Here is a 17,673-nt window from a genome sequence, read left to right as displayed (position 1 = left end):
GCCCACTTCCTACTCTCTCATTCCTAAGGGCTGTATTCATTCTTGGAATGTGAAAGACAGTTCATTTAAGAAAACAGGGTACCCTAACCTGGTTAGAGGCACTGAAATACCAAAAGAAAACTGAAGGAGTTCAGGCTAAGTGAGCTTCTACATTTTGGGAAGTGGTGATTCAATCCCATGAGGATGCTGGTTTGTCATACCCTAAAAGGTGGCCCAATACTCTGAATCTTTCCAGTTTCAATCCAATGTAAAAATAGGAAAATTTAGGTATGAGGGTCAAGCAGGAATGCTAGATGATTTTGGAATGACTTTAGAGGGTGATCTCATAGGAAGCAATAAGTTTTGTGGGTTTCTCACTTTTCCCCCAAACCAGGTACCTGAACACTTTAGAATAGAATTGGGGTGCCAAAGCCATCTCAGTGTACACAGGGTCTCCCACAAATCTAGAACTTGCAGGTGGTTAAGCATAATGAAGATGGTCATATAAACTTAGGAAAAAAATGGTGAGATCTAGTGTACTATAATATAGCATATTATAACCACTGAAAGTGGCGATATAGATAAACCTATATTTATAAATATAGATATGCACAAAGCAGTAAATGTAAAAATGGGTTACAGGAAAGTAAGTACACTACGATGCCATTATCACACACACACACACACACACACACACACACACACACACACACTCACTCATTCTGCATGAGGGATTGTCCTAATGCTTTGGTAGACAGACCAAGGATTCAGCCCATCACTGGTCTGCCACTTTATCAGCTGTATGACTAGGCTATGTGTGACTTCTCTCAGGCCAAATTTTCTTATCCAAGGAGGAGAAAGAGGAATAAAGAAAGAAAGTAATAATTATAATTATTCTAATAAAAAATAAACAATAGGATGAAGATTTTCTTAATTTCATATTGTTAAATTTGTCAGTAAAAATACACAGGGAGCTAGTGAGCCCCTTTATTAATAACAACTGAGTATTATTTGTCTCAACCCTTAAAAGTAGGTATTATTCCTTCTGCTTTATAGACTAAGAAAGCCAGGGTCAGAGATAACTTGATAAACTTGACTCAGGTCCCACAACAAATTCATGTGTGATAGGCTTGTATTTCAAAATCCAGGGTGAAAGATGGAAACAACACAAGTGCCCATCAGCAGATGATAGGATAAGCAAAATGTGATACATTCATACAATGATTATTCAGTCATAAGAAGGAATAAGTTCGGGGCTGGGGATGTGGCTCAAGCGGTAGCGCGATCACCTGGCATGTGTGCTGCCCAGGTTCGATCCTCAGCACCACATACAAACAAAGATGTTGTGTCCGCCGATAACTAAAAAATAAATATTAAAAAATTCTTTCTCTCTCTCTCTCTCCCTCTCTCTTAAAAAAAAAAAAAAGAAGGAATAAGTTCTGATGCATGGTACAACATGGATGAATCTTAAAGACATTATGTTAAGTAAAATAAGCCAGACACAAATATCAAACATTATATGGTTCCACTTAAATGAAATAGCTAAAACAAACAAGTTCATAGAGAAAGTAAATTAGAGGGTACAGGGGTTGGGAGAAGAGGGAATGTGGAGCTATTGCTTAATGGTTAGAATATGAGGTGATAATTTCTGAAAACAGATGATGGTTGCATAACACTGTGAATGTAATTAATTTCACCAAATCTCTACAATTAAAATGACAATTTTTGTCATTCATTTTACCACAAAATTTCCCCATACATTACATAATTATACATAATAGTGGGATTTGTTGTTTATACATGCACATAATAGTATAATTTGGTCAATATCATTCCCCAGTATTTCCCCTTTCCCTCCCCCTGATCCCTTTCTTCTACTCTGCTGGTCTCTTTTATTTTCATGAGATTTCCCCCCATATCACTATCTCTTTTTCTCTGTTTCCTATCTTCTACACAGGAGAGAAAACTAAGACCCTTGACCTTCTGAATTTGGCTCATTGTGCTTAACATAATGTTCTCAAGTTCCATGCATCTTCTTGCAAATGACATAATTTCATTGTTTTTTTATGGTTGAATAAACTCCATTGTGTATATATAGCACATTTTCTCTACCCATTCATCCACTGATGGATAACTGGGCTTGCTCATTCCATAGTTTGGCTATTGTGAATTGTACTGCTATCAACATGGGTATGCATGCATTGCTACAGTATGATGACTTTCTTCAGGAAAAATATAAAGGAATCGTCTAACTGGATCATATGTTAGTTTTATTCCTAGTTTTTTGAGGAAACTTCATAATGATTGCATAGTGGTGTACTAATTTACAATCCCAAGTGTGTAATATTGTTCCTCTTTCCCCATGTCTTCTCCAGCATTTACTGTCTATATTCTTGATGAATACCGTTCTAACTGGAGTGAGATGAAATCTTGTGTAGTTTTGATTTGCCAAACAATTTTTTAAAAATATATTTTTGGCCACTTGTATTTCTTCTTTTGAGAACTGTCTGTTTAGTACATTTGTCTATTTATTTATTAGGTTATTTGTTTTTTGGTTAAGTTTTTTGAGTTCTTTATGTATTCTAGATATCAATCCTCTGTTACAAAAGTAGCTAGCCAAGATCTTCTCCTATTTTGTAAGTTCTGTATTCACATTCACAATTGTTTCCCTTGCTGTGCACAAGCTTTTAAATTTGATGCCACCCCACTTATTAATTCTTGGTATTACTTCCTGACTTTCAAGAGTTCCATTCAGGAAGTGTTGTCTGTGCCTATATGTTATAGAGTATTAACCCTACATTTTCTTCTAGGAATCACATAGTTTCTGGTCTACTTCCTAGGTCTTTGATCCACTCTGAGTTGACTTTTGTGCAGGGTGAGAGATAAGGTTCTACACACAGATAACCAGTTCTACCAGCACCATTGTTAAAAGGGCTGTTTTTCCTCCAATGTATATTTTTGGCGCCTTTGCCAAGGACCAATGACTAACTCTGTGGTTTTGTCTCTGTGCTTTCTATTTTTTTTCCCCCACTGGTCTATGTGTCCATTTTTATGCCACTACTATGCAGTTTTTGTTATTACAGCTCTTTAGTATAGTTTTAAGTTAGGTATTGTGATGTCTCCAGCATTGCTTTTTTTCTTAGAATTGCTTTGGAATTCTGGGTCTTTTATTCTCCCCAATTAATTTTAGGACTGTGTTTTTCTAATAATGTGAAGAACATCATTGGTAATTTGTTGGGGATTGCATCAATCTGTAGATCACTTTTGGTTCTATGGCCATTTTAAAAATAGCAATTCTGCCAATTCACGAACATGGGAGGTTTTTGTATCTCCTAGTATCTTCTTCAACTTCTTCAGTGTTCTGTAAGTTTCATTGTAGAGGTCTTTAAACTTCTTGTGTATAGGAAAACTATTGATTTTTGTATGTTGATTTTGTATCCCGAAATTTTTCCACAATTTTAAAAAATAACAAAAAAGATACATTTTAAATGGTGAGGTGTGTGGTATGTGAATTACATCTCAATAAGGCTGTTAAAATGTCTTAAATATATAATAGCTGCTACTATTATATTACTGAACTTCGCATTCCTATTGTTGCCCAAAGATCAATCATGTCATATCTATCCCAGGTTTCACCAATTCTCAGAACTATATAAACCAATGACCCACCACAGTGACTGACAGGTAAATGTCCTGGCTCAGAATCTGAAACCCAATATGTAAACATACTTGCAGAGGTTCTGCCATATCTGATACAAACACTCCTATAGTATCTTTTCCAATAAAATCTAATAGCTAATTAGATGAGGGACTAAAAAGGTAGGAAGCAAAATCCTATTGCAAAATCCTATTGTAAGCACCTTAGATCACCCCTCCTCAAACAATTAGCATTCCCCATACAAAGCCTAGCACAAGATTTTTTTCCCTCTAAGATCACACAATTTTTTTCACAGTACCTTTACTTTATTTATTTAGTTTTATGTGGTGCTGAGGCTTGAACCCAGTGCCTTGCACATGTTAGACAAACACACTACCACTAAACCACAACCACAGCCCCAAGATCACACATTTTTAAAGTATCTTTACAGATAATACTGTGACCATGATAGAAACAAAGCAAGCAAAGGGATTGCTCATCATTTGTTCTCAGCATCTCTCTATCTCCTCTCAGAGCCAAATCTACCCAGTTCCTTCATTCATTTCTCAACGCAAATCTCTTTCCCATCTTTCAATCCTTTCCCTTGTGCTGGGATCCCTTCCAAGTTTTCCTTTTCTTACACAGCACAGAGGACCAGCATGGGATGCTGGAGCTGGGAGTAGTCTGTTAAATGGATCTTGAAGCCCACAGCACACAGAGTGCACGGCTTGTATGGTAAAGTATGAAAATATATTATTCACATCCCCAGTGGCTATGGGCCAGTGAGTTCATGATAGCAGTTTACAAATCTCAGAGGGAAAAGAATGAAAACTAATGAAAAGAGATGACAGCAGAAAGTTTAGTAGTTTGGACACCTGGAGAACTGGTGGCTAAGGGAAGAATAAACCCCTTCCAGAATGAGGCTGGAAGAACCTCGAAAAGACTTGTCAGGATAGCTCTTTAATCATGGTCAGTGTAAAGCCATTGATATAGAGAAAACCCAGAGACTCCCAGGCTGTTCCCTCTGTGAACTGCTCTGACCTGCTGCAAACAGAGCAGGCTACTTGAGGGTCTACACAAATCTCAAGGTTTTGTTTTTCCCAGGGTATATTTGCTTCTAGAGTAGAATTTAGAATATCTTTAAATGAAAATAAGGTCTAAAGGGGCAAATGGTGCTGGAAATAAACAGTGGTAGATGGAGTACTGGGAAAGTATGTGTCAGCAAACCAAGCCAGCAGGCCTTTTTTACAATGGAGTTCCAGAGAACTGTCTGCATCATCACCCTAGTACTTTTGTGAGGCATTTTTAATCATCTTCTATTTTCTCTGATGAGAAAATATCTAAAACAAAGCCACATCTCCTTTATTATCTTCTGTTGAATTCTGACAACATGATTCCCCTTCTGACAAATCTCCAATAGGTCCCAATGCCTTCTGAATCAAAGACAATCAAAGCTGTAATAGGGATTTCCATTTATTTCTTCTTCCTAGATACATCACACATTATTATCTCACCTCTAGCTGGGTAAAATTAGTTTTGATTTCCTGAAGTCATTCTTTTTTTTTATTTTGGGGTGTGTGTGTACTGGGGATTGAAACCAGGGGCACTTTATTTTTCATTTTGAGAAAGAGTCTCAGTAAGTTGCTGAGACTGGCCTTAAACTTGGGGTTCTCTTGCCTCAGTCTATCCAGCTGATGGGATTACAGGCCTGAACCACTTCTCCTGGCTTGCCACTAAATATTCAAACATGTTCTTCCTCTTGCTTGGAATGTAATTCATCTGAATCAAGGGTGTGGCCACATAAAATCAGAATAGGTTTCCCCAAGTCTGTGTAGGCCAAAAAAGCCTTCGTGTTTGTGTGTGTGTATATATGTATGTTTTACACACACACACACACACACACACACACACACATATATTTTTAAGATGGGAACTTGCTATGTTGCCTGGGCTAGGTTGGTCTCAAACTCCTGGGCTCAAGTGATCCACTTGCCACAGCTTCTAGAGTACCTGGGACCAAAGGTAGGCACCACTGCTCTTGGTTCTCATCTACAATTGTGATTCAGAGTTTTATCTTTGTGGACCATCAACCCAATCCAGATTTTACCTTACAGCTACTGGCTTCCTTAAATATAATCAGAACCTCTGCTACTGCCTATATTGTTGTCCTTCCCTCATTAGAAGAAAGACCTAAGATCCCCACGTACCTTATTTAGGAGGCAAGTGATCAGTTATTTCTCCTCCTGACAGCTTATCTATAATCTGTCTCAGTATAAGAAATCACCTTTTCTAGAATACCTCATTCTTTCCAAGGAATCATCCCTAGAAATCAAAATTCTCCTCAGTTAGTGGCAAAAAATGGAGCTAGAATTATCAAGTGTTTATTAAATACCTACTGTGTGTCTTGACACTACACAAAGCTTATTCTTGCTACCCAAGGAGCTTAGGGACTACAGAAAATGATGGAAAGGAATTGGCAGTTTCAATATAGCATGACAGGTTTTCTCTATAGGAATAAACACAGTTCTACAGCAACCTAGTGGGATGGCTAACCCGTGTTTAGAGAGTCAGCCAAACTTTACAAAGGAGACAACTTCTGCTAATTTGTAAGAAGCTGAATTTATGGCCAGGGAATAAGCATTCTAAGAAAAAGCCCAGAGCCAAAGAGAGCACATGAGAGACTCTTTGGAGACTCCCCAAAGCTGTGTGAGTTCACTGTAGCATAGTTTTTTGAGAAGCCCAGTGGTGGCTGGGGATGGAGGAGGAGAGGTGCAAACCATGAAGGGCCTGTGTGCTATGCTAAGAGATAATAGCCTATGGGGGTAATGAAGATTTTCCATGTCACCACAGTAATCTCCATCTATTAAAAATGACTTTTCAACAAAAGGATGCTAATACAACTGCTATTAACTGGAATTTACATTTCACAGGAGTAGTGAGAACTCTTCAATACACTGTGTAGGTATTGAGGGGAGAAGTAGCCAGAGGGGAAAGCCTCAGGACAGCTGGGTGGTGTTGGGATCAGCTGGAGGAGAAAAGACCAGCAGTTGGAAATGTTATCTGATTTGTCCCAACACCAGCAACCTGCATGGTCTTAGGTGTGTGCCCCACAAATGCCTTTTTCCCATACTAGGATTTACCTACCTATTATCCCTTAAAAGAGTTTCCATTCACCTGACTCAAGTCTCATTGCTGATTCACTTTTTTCCCCTTCTAGTAGGGGGGAGGGTTTGTGGTTCCATTCCATCATTTTAAGGTACTTAATATTTCTCAAGTATAAAGTCTTACACTTTTATCTATGGTTTATATTATGGCTCCAGAATTCTGGATGATTAAATTCCAGTCAAGAGGGTTTTGCCATATCAAGTAGCATTTAAAATATATAACTAGAAAAAAGTAGGGAAGATAAAGAGAAAGATTTCTAAAGTGTCCATAGGATCACTGTAGAATTATTTATGGGGGAAGGGAAAAGAAAGGCTACGGAGAAAAATGATTATATGATTTAAAAATTTTTAAAGAATCACAAAGTTCCTTGTCTACATATCTTTTTTGGCACTTGTTATTACCACAGTCTGGGTTCTGAGAGAGGCCAGTATATTTTTGACTTTTAAAAAGTTCTCTTGAGGGCTGGAGTTGTGGCTCAGTGGTAGAGCACTTGCCTCACAAGTGTGAGGCACTGGGTTCGATCCTAGCACCACATAAAACCAAAATACAGGCATTGAGTCCATACACAACAACAACAAAAATATTTTTTAAAAAAGTTATCTTGTGGGGGCTGGGGTTGTGGCTTAGTTGTAGAGCACTTGCCTAGCATGTGTGAGGCACTGGGTTTGATTCTTAACACCACAAATAAATAAATACAATAAAGTTCCATTGAGAGCTAAAAAATATTTTTTAAAAAAGTTCTCTTGGATTTAAACTAGAAGCAGCAGACTATTAATTGCTAAATTTAACATCTACTCAAAATTGACTACATTAAAGGTTACTCAAAATTTGAGTAACCATTTGCCAGAAGTAAAGTTAAATTGCTATTTTAGGAAAAAAAACTTGAAAACAAGTTGAGAAACATTTACTGCATAATAAAATGGTTTTTGAAATAACTTTAAAAAAATTTTTTTTAGTTGTTGATGGACCTTTATTTTATTCATTTAATTATACGCAGTGCTGAGAATTAAAGCCAGTGCCTCACATGGGCTAGGCAAGCGCTCTGCCACTGAGTCACAACCCCAGCCCTTGAAATAACTTTTCATGACAAGGTTTATCAAAAATCTTGACTAAATTTCTTTGCAAATATATTCACTAATAAATTAAGAGAAAAGTGCTGGAAAAATTGTCATGATTAGGTGAGATGATGGACTAAACTTGGAATGTTCCCATGGGATGACAGCTTTGGTAATTTTATAGTTACAAATGGCCTGCCATGTAAGAGGGCCTGGGTTCCATCCCCAGCATCACATAAACAGACAAATGGCATGATAGAAGGCATTACAATAAAGCACTCTCATTGACAAAATTTATTAAAATATTTATTCTTAAGTTTCAGGTGGACATAATATCTTTATTTTACATTTATGTAGTGCTGAGGATTGAGCCTAGTGCCTCGTGCATGCTAGGCGAGCACTTTACCACTGAGCCACAATCCCAGCCCCTAAAATTAAGATTTTAAAGTCATTGATGTTGTCAAGTGTATATTTTGAAAAACACACAGGTTTAGGTAATGGATTATGAGACCTAAGACATATTCCTCAATGGCTGGATTATTCTAAGCACTGGAATACTGACATAGAAGAGAAATTTGGGGATGTTTTGGAAATTCACTTTTGGGTCTTCAACTCTTTTATTGTTAACTGTTAAGGTCTTTCAATCTCTCACCTTGACTTCTCTACTTCTTACCTGGAAATGTTGTGAAAGGAGAAAAGGAAAGGTGCTATGTATGAGACTGAGGCAATACAAATATTTTGAGTTCGAGGTACCATACCGAACAGCTACATAAGGTTGGGGGAAAAGCTATAAATCTCCTTTAAGCCTCAGCAACCTCAACTAAAAAGAAAATGAACATTTGGGTACTGTAATACATGGATGTTATCTATGTACATTGGTATAAAATCTTTATGAAGTACTAACTGGAGAGAATACATTTTTTTTTAATTTCAAGAAATAACTAAAGACAAGTGAACAAAATTACAAAGGAATATATTAACTAGGTCTTGATAACAATCATCAGTGGTTTGTCAACATTACAAAAAGAGACAAGTAATCATTGTGCACCTCCTGACAATAGTATACACTACCAGGAAAAGTAGTCTTGTAAACATACAAAAAAACCAAACCCCACACACCAAAAGAATTATTTGAATTTGATAAGAGACTTTGTAGCTAACTACAAATTTACATAAAAAAACAAATAGGAACATGCTAAGTAATAAAACAGATGCAACCAATATCCGTACTACAGAAAAATTACAAGACAATCTGGATTCCTTCCCAAATAAACTATAAGGAAAAAAAATGGAGAGAGACAATGAAAAACATGTAGACTACTACAAGAGACCTAAGAGACAAACCAAACTCAAATAAGTTACAATTTGGATCTTGATTCAAACTTAAAAACAGCAAAACACCATTGTGCTGAAAATCTCTGCTTCAGTCTATGCTTGAAATTTTCCATAGATGGAGGTGTAGATCAGTGGTAGAGTGCTTGCTGGTCATTCAGGAGGATCTGGGTCTGATCCCCAGCATGGGTACACACATGCACTCAAAAAACACTTGAAAACAAGCTAATAACAACAATCTCTTTTGTTGTCTTGTTGTTGTTTTTAATTGGGGGTTGAACCCAGAGGCGCTTAACCACTGAGCCACAACTCCACCCCTTTTTAATATTTTATTTAGAGATAGGGTCTCAATGAGTTGCTTAAGACCTTGCTAAGTTGCTGAGGCTGGCCTTGAACTTGCGATCCTCCCGCCTCAACCTCCTGAGCTGCTGAGATTACAGGCATATGCCACCATGCCCAGTTTCCTCTTCATTTTTAATGAGTAAAAATTATAGTAGTCCCCGGTTATCAGAAGGGACATACATTCCAAGATCACCAAGGCACATCTGAAACCATGGACAATACCCAGTTCTATTTATACTGCTTTTTTCCCTTATATACATGCCTATGATAAAATTTAATTTACATTAAGGCACAATAAGAGATGAACAATAATAATAAAAAATAGAACAATGAAACAACATATAAAATTATGTGAACATGGTCTCTGTCAAAATAACTCTTTGTACGGTACTCAACTCATGATAAGATAAAGTAAGGAAAAAGATGTGGGCATTGTGATATTATTTAAGATTATTACAATAAGATAGCAACTGACTAATGACTAAGTAGCACATAGTGTGGGTATACCTGACATAGAAATGGGGGCAATTCATGTCTCAGGTGAGACAGTACAAGATTTCACCACACTACTGAGACCAACGCAGTTTAAAATGTATGAATTGTTTATCTCTGGAATTTTTCGGTTAATGTTTTCACAATGAAATTATAGGTAACTGAAACCAAGGAAAGTAAAACCACACATACACTGTACATCCATGAGGCCAAGACCACAATCAGTATCATGAACATATCCATTGGCTCCCAAAATTTCCTTCCATCCTTTATTTTTGTAATTATTAAATAAAAACCTTACGTTTATGGTGCTATGAAATATGAATATAGATGGAGTGGATAAATCAAGCTAATTAACATGCATTATTTCACATACTATGGCTTTTTTTTTTTTTTTGGGCGCATCCCCAGCCCTATTTTGTATTTTCTTTGGAGACAGGGTCTCACTGCTTAACGCCTCACCATTGCTGTTGCTGAGTCTGGCTTTGAGCTCACAATCCTCCTACCTCAGCCTCCCGGGCCGCTGGGATTACAGGCATGTGCCACCGCTCAAGGCCACATATATTTTTGTAATAGTGATATACAAAATATATATAGTCACCATGGTGCAACCAACTAAAATTGTGTATCTTTTGCTCAATATTTCCCCAATCCCCCTCATTCATATTACTTACTATTAGTTGTGAGGAGAGTCTGTGTGATAAGAACACTTAACATCTACCCTCTCAGCAAAACTTTAAGTTTAAGGAATTAAAATCAGGATCCTGAAGAGATACCTGCATTCCCATGTTCACTGTGGCATTATTCAAAATACTCAAGACATGGAAGCAACATGAATGTCCATCAACAAATAAATGAAAAAGAAAATATTGTATATCTACACTGAAATATTTTCCAGACCATTATAAAAAAAATGGGAAAACCTTGCCATTTGCAATAACACAGATGTATCTAGGACGTTCTGTAAAGTAAAATAATCCAGACAAAAAGTACAATTATATGACCACAATTATATGAGGAATCTAAAATACTTTATATGATAATAATTCAAATTGAGGGAGAGTGGAAAGGAAATAAGCATTCCCATATCAAGAGCCTACGGAATATACATCTTTTGCCAGGCCTCATATTGTTGATGTAATTATTCTACTTTTCATAAATAAATGATGAAAAGTCAAGTAAGTTTAACCTCAGACTCAATCCTAGACTTGAGTGTGTCGAGTCTTTTGTTGAAAAAAGTCAATGAACACAAACAGATCCTTACCATCTTGGTTTTAGAAAGCCACCAAATATTCAAGAGTGTTAACAATTAAAGGGTTGTGCAGAAGAACCATCATTTCACTCAGTCTTCTTGTCTATGCATTTTATTTAACCTCACCTAACAAAGTTAGGTGTTACAAGAAGCAGAGGACCAAACATGTTCCAGGAACATTCCATCAAGGACACACTGCTTTAAAGCTAGCATTTCACACAATCTAAACATTTAACTTTTTGCCTCTGAGCTTATTTTATAGTATCTAGTATCATCGCTCAATCTGTTTGATGCTTATTTTCCATGCAAAGATACTCTTAATGAGATAAATTAAATAAATCCATTTCTTGTTGATGATGTGGCTGTTAAATGCTCCACCATTCTACTTTTTGTTTCATTTCACTGTGCAGGGGAGGTGGGAGCTGCAGCAGTGGGGGTTTGGGGTAGGGTGGAGGGGTTGCTAACCAGACACATAGAATCATTCATTATTCTTCTGCTGACATAATCTTAAATTAAGAAGAAAATAACAAACTGTATATAATGATTAATAATCCCAGTGTTCTGTGGCAGTTCCTAATTAAAGAATCTTAATTAAAATATTTTATTTCCTTTCTAAAAAGGAAAGCTTAACAAACTTGTAGATGTGGCCCTTCCTGTGGATAAAAGAACACTTGCTTTAACCAGATAAATAGCCAGAGGAATGCTCTCCAATCCTAACAATGACAGGTCATCCTGGGCAAGTGGGAAAACACTTTTTAACAGTCCTGAACTACAGGCAGGGGACCTGTCACTCCCCTGTGGGACTCTGTCTTGAGACAGTGCTGGCATATCCTCTCATCAAAAAAAAAATTCCACCCTTCCCTGCCTCTGGGCATCAGAAAGAACAATGATTATAATACACAAAACACCCTGAAATATAAAGCCACAGGAGTTCATGAGGATACTTAGAGAAAGAGAAAAAAAAGCAATAGACAAAACTTCCTCCCCTAAAAATAGTGATCTGGACCACGTAAAATTAAATAAGTAAAAACAAAGGTGTACAAATAAAAGAAATAAATGTTTTTTAAAAAATAGTAATCTCGGGCTGGGGATGTGGCTCAAGGGGTAGTGTGCTCGCCTGGCATGCATGCGGCCCGGGTTCGATCCTCAGCACCACAAACAAAGATGTGTCCACTGAAAACTAAAAAAATAAATATTAAAAAAAGATTCTCTCTCTCTCCTCTCTCTCTTAAAAAAAAAAGGTGATCTCCAATGGAGATAACCAGGCACCAATCTCATGCTGAAAATTCATAATTAAAGAGAAAGCAACATTTACTTTGATTTTTTTGTTGAGCTACATTTCAGGGTAAACTTAACAAAAAAATAAACATAGATGGAACTATTAAACTCAAGTTGATCAGTATTTTACACCTGATCCACACATCAGGTTTTACTACCTGTCCACAGATCCATCTTAGAATCACCCAACCTGGAATAATCCCCAAACTAATTACTTCATAATGGGAAGTCATATAAAGTTTACAGCACTACCTGGGATATATTTTTGCCAAAAAAGCAAACCAGAATTTAACCAAACCTTTCAAATATTATCAGGCTTCTAAATTTATAGTCAATAGAAGAGATGCAGAAATAAACAAAAAGAACACCAAAAGAAGAAAATAGGCTGGAGATGTTTCTCAATGATATAAATGATATAAAGCCTAGCATGCAAAAGGCTTTGGATTTGAGCCCCAGCCTAAAGGAAGGAAGGGAGGGAGGGAGGGAGAGCGGACACTTTTCAATAAATCAATGGCATAAAAAAGGAGTGGGGGAAGGGAGGCTGCTCTAGATTACAAGACTTAACTAAATGTACGGAGTTGACCTGATATAAGCAATTCAATTAAAAAAAGAAAATTGGGCAGGTCACTGTGCTGCGTACCTGTAAACCCAGTGACTCACGAATGAGGAGGAGGAACACAATTTTGAGGCCAGCCTCAGCAATTCAGTGAGGCCCTAAGGAACTTAGTGAGACCCTGTCTAAAACTAAAAAATACTGGGGATGTAGCTCAGTGGTAAAGTGACCCCCCGGGGTCGGGGGTGGGGGGGAAGAGGAGGAGGAGGAGGAGGAAGAGGAGGAGGAGGAAAAGAAATACATTGTGACAAAATCCTATTAAATACAAATGAAGAATTTCCAGGACTGATTATACTATCTTCTTTATATTTTGGTGTATTTGAAAATGCACAAGGGTGGAATAGATTGAAATACACCATTTTCCTGGAAAAATGGGACACAAATCACAGAGATACCAATCTCTTCTGTATTGTGGCTTTAAAAACATATTTCTTTTTTTAAAAAGACTTTCACTGGATGGGGGTTCTAGATTGAAGGTGATTAAGTTATCAGAGGAATGTTTTAGCTAACAGTGTTTATTATATAAACATTACCTGCCTTTTTCCTCAAAGTCACAAGGTACAACTTTTTAATAAAAGGCTTCCTTTCCAACTAAAAGCAAGTTTTTGGTAAAGCACAACAGATCAACAATACTACCTAAAAGAATCTTTCTGTGCTCATTAAGAAGGGGTTGGTGCAATAAGCATCACGTTTACTCTATCTCCTTTTTCTTATCTATAAAGGAAGATAATCCTGTCTTACACAGTTGACAGGAGGGATAAGTGATTACATGATGGCATTTGATACATGGTAGTAATTAAGTGATTTAAAGAATACGTCTAGCTAATTGTCTACAACTTCCAGACCATGAAATCTCCCATAACTATGTAGGTACAAATGCCAGATTAAATTGAAGCCCAGCCATCATTTTTCATCCTGTGAGACTGTGAGCAGTGGCCCAGGCTAACCTGAACCTGGAATTCTGACCTACATAATCTGACATAATAAAAGTGTGTGTTAAGCGCAAAAAAAATAAAAATAAAATAAAAATAAAAATAAATAAATAAATATCCCAAACCGAATCATACTCTAGATTTTGATTATTTCATAAATGTTTCTCTGAGAAAACTAAATCAGCATGCTGCCAAGATGTTTGGATTTTTAATATATCCAGAGGGCACATGTATTGTAGGCTTGGTCCCTAGTCTATGTTGCTTTTAGAGGTGGGGCCTAGTTGAAGGGAGTTAGGTCATTGGGTCCTGCCAGGCTGCCATGATGGGAACAGGATTCCTCTTACCTGCTAACTGCTCCTGTCATGATGTACAAAGCCACCACAGGCCCAAAGCAACAGGGCCAAGCAACTGTAGACCAAAACTCTTTAAGATTTTTAAGTCAAAATAATCCTTATAAGTTGATTTTCTTAGGTATTTTGACATAATAAGAAAAAGGTGATGAACACAGATGTGTTTGTTCTATGACAAGAGTAAAAACATAAAATGGTTTCCTCCCATTTCTAGAAGCCTTCTGCTTGAAATGTAAAGATTTTCTAGGTCGACCAGGATGTCTTGTCCAGTGTGGTTGCTTCCCTTTCTTTCTGTGCAGTTCCACAACTCCACTAGACTATGAGGTCCTTCGTGATCCCTTCCTTCCAACACTTCCAGTTTTAATCCTTACCTTGGTCATGTCTACTACATGGAAGATCCTTTTGCATATTCTCTACTGAAACTTTTCTAGTCTTTAGCTAAAAGGTTAAAAGACCTACAGAAGGTCTTCCAAATTCTTTCCATAATTACCAGCTTCATCATCTGCACTCAAAATTATCTATTTAGCACCTGCTCTTCAGTATTAGGAATACTGAAGGTCTTACAGGCCAGCTTCCTCTAGGGTAAATAGGACAGCATGACTATACCTTATTCAGCTTTTTAATCTCTCACCTCCCCTCAAATGTTTGCTCAACTCAAGTGAGAAAATTAGAACAGGAACTTACCATAACTTCCTGAACAGAGCTGTAAATGTTTGACCAGCTTGATCTCCTTAACCTTCTGAGGGATATTTCATTAAAAGACAGAAAGACATTCCTCTACCTTCAGCCACTAATTAAGCCATTTTGTTCATGTATACATGCTTCTTCTTTCTCATCATTTCTTAGGATAGCTAAGATCCTAGAGGCTACATTTGCAGAACTAAAAGAAGGGAGATCTGGGACTTGAGTTGGTGCCGACTATTATACCAAAGGATTTTTCACTTCTTTTACTCTTCATGTCTGTCAGTCTTTCTTTCCCCAAGGTACTCCATCCCATGGTACTCCATCATTGAAGAGCAGCTATATTTTGACTTATATGAAAACTATGAAGCCTATACTTGAAATGGAAAGCAGGTACCAGCAGCATGTAATGTATAATTCCATCTGTAAAGCATCTATTTGTTTATTTGTACAGCTATTCACCAATATATTAAAATACTTATCTCAGTGGGTAGCATATTGTTCTGCATTTAATTTTTAAAAATATGGACAGTATGTATTGATAATAAAAAGAGCTATGTATATATGAATATAAAAAATTATATATGTATACTTTTAAAATATTAAAATGTTAAGATTCCTTTAACTTTCATATTTAAGAAATATATGTTATGTTTAACTTCCAAGATTCCTGAAATATTATGTTTGGTAATGAAACAGATGGTATGGTGGGGGAGAATCAAATATTTTTCAAAGATATTCTGCTAGGGAACATTCCTCCAAGGTGGTTCTGAGAATTGATGGGTGATATTGTTATCCAGTTTCTTGATCAGTTCTTCCTGACCTCTAATTAAAAGAAGTCCAAGCTTTCAGGGTCCCAGGTATGGGATAGAAAAAAAGTACTGTTTCCTTCTAGTCTAGCTCTATTGTCTTCAATTTCATCACCTGCTTCAGATCTATTGTATATACATACTAATGTCAGATTTCCATGACCACTCAATTCAACCAGGCACAAAATGTTAACTTTACATGTTTAAGACCAGAGGTTTTTAGACTTTGGTTTCCAAACCCCTTTACACTTGTAAAAACTCAAGGAAAAAGGAACTTCTGTTTATGTGATAATATCAATTGATATTTACCATATTTAAAAGGTTTCAAGTTTGAAATTCTTATTGAGTCATTAAATACACCCATTATACATTAATGTACACAGGGTGTTTTATGAAAAACAAACAAGAATAAACCTCAGTTCTACATTTTTCAAATCTCTATAATATATGATTTAATTAAAGAAACCTGGATTAAATCTATTCCAATGTATTGTTTTGGCTGTAGAGTATGAAAAAAATATCGCTTTACAGATTTATGTAGAAACCTGGCCAAGTTGTAGATACCTTTTATGGGTAATTGTAGATATTTCTCTTTGATATTACACCAACAGTTGACGAGAAACAGCTCTGGAGTGGTGGCTCAGTGGTAAAGCGCTTGCCTAGCACATGCAAGGTGCTGGGTTTGATCCTCAGCACCACATAAAAATAAATAAATAAAATAAAGGTATGGTGTCCAACTACGAATTTAAAAAAAGTATATAAAAATATTTGTTGCAATGTGGAATCTGAAACCTTATCAATGAGTTTCTGTATTCTGTTCCATTTTGTATTTCAGATGATTTTTTTTTTTTACTCATGCATGATTTTGTAAGATACATCCATCAGTCATTTGGAAAATATTGGTTCACTGATTTATGTGGATCTTCCAAATGTTGACTCATTTCATTATGCAAGAAAAAAAATCTATTAATGTCACCAATCTGCAGGAAAGTTGTCAAACTCATGATGGTAGCTTAGTTTTTGAGAAAAACATCTCCCAAATATCCAAGTCTGAATAACCAGTTTATTAGTTCCAAATAAAAACAGCACATAGAAAATGGTGAGTTCACCTCACAATTTAAACAACTGCAGAAGAGCTTTATACAAACTCTCCATTGACACAGTAAACTATAAAATTATACTCAAGAACTGAGACTGAATGAAATTTATAGTTACTCATCAAGGATATTCTTAAGTAAAGCTGGCTTCAAGCAATGAAGAATATACTCTTCAAAGAAGATTACTGGTATGTTTTGGTACCTGTCTGGAAATAAAGGTGCCAATAGTTGTGCCCAACACTACATAGTAGGAAAAACAAACTATACTCTCATGAAAGTAGTTTAGGAGCTGGGAACATAGCCCAGTACACTCAATACCAGTACCTTCAAAAGAAAGAGAAAAAAAGAGTTTGGATCTCATAGACTCTCTGAGAAGGTTTAGAGACCATATAACAGTAGGTGGGCCTCATTTTCAGAATTGCTAAATTTTCTTACAGCAGCTGTTTATTTGAGGATAACAAATATGGATGGAAAGGTAGCAGATAAGAAATGGGAAACCTGCACCAAACATTAACACAGGAAGAAATGCAAGTGAGAAAAACACAAGGGCCTTAAAAGAAATTAATACTACCTGTTTCTTCGGGATTGTCCTAGTAAATTAACTCTCTTTAAGCTTTCATTTCCCCGAAAAGGTAATGAATAATTTGAGTTTACAAAAC

At 36.5% G+C, this 17,673-nt stretch overlaps 1 protein-coding gene across 1 annotated transcript in view; it reads right to left on the bottom strand.

Moving 5' to 3' along the window:
- The window catches only part of Rbpms (RNA binding protein, mRNA processing factor), a 107,476-nt gene that overhangs the window by 18,004 nt on the left and 71,799 nt on the right, over nt 1-17,673 (bottom strand). The gene's annotated exons all lie outside the window — the stretch shown is intronic.

This window comes from Marmota marmota, unplaced genomic scaffold (genome assembly GCF_001458135.2).
Source record: "Marmota marmota marmota unplaced genomic scaffold, marMar, whole genome shotgun sequence".
In the NCBI taxonomy this organism is placed as follows: Eukaryota; Metazoa; Chordata; class Mammalia; order Rodentia; family Sciuridae; genus Marmota; species Marmota marmota.
Note: the sequence above shows the minus strand (reverse complement) of the source record. Positions and strands in the feature narration are given on the sequence as shown.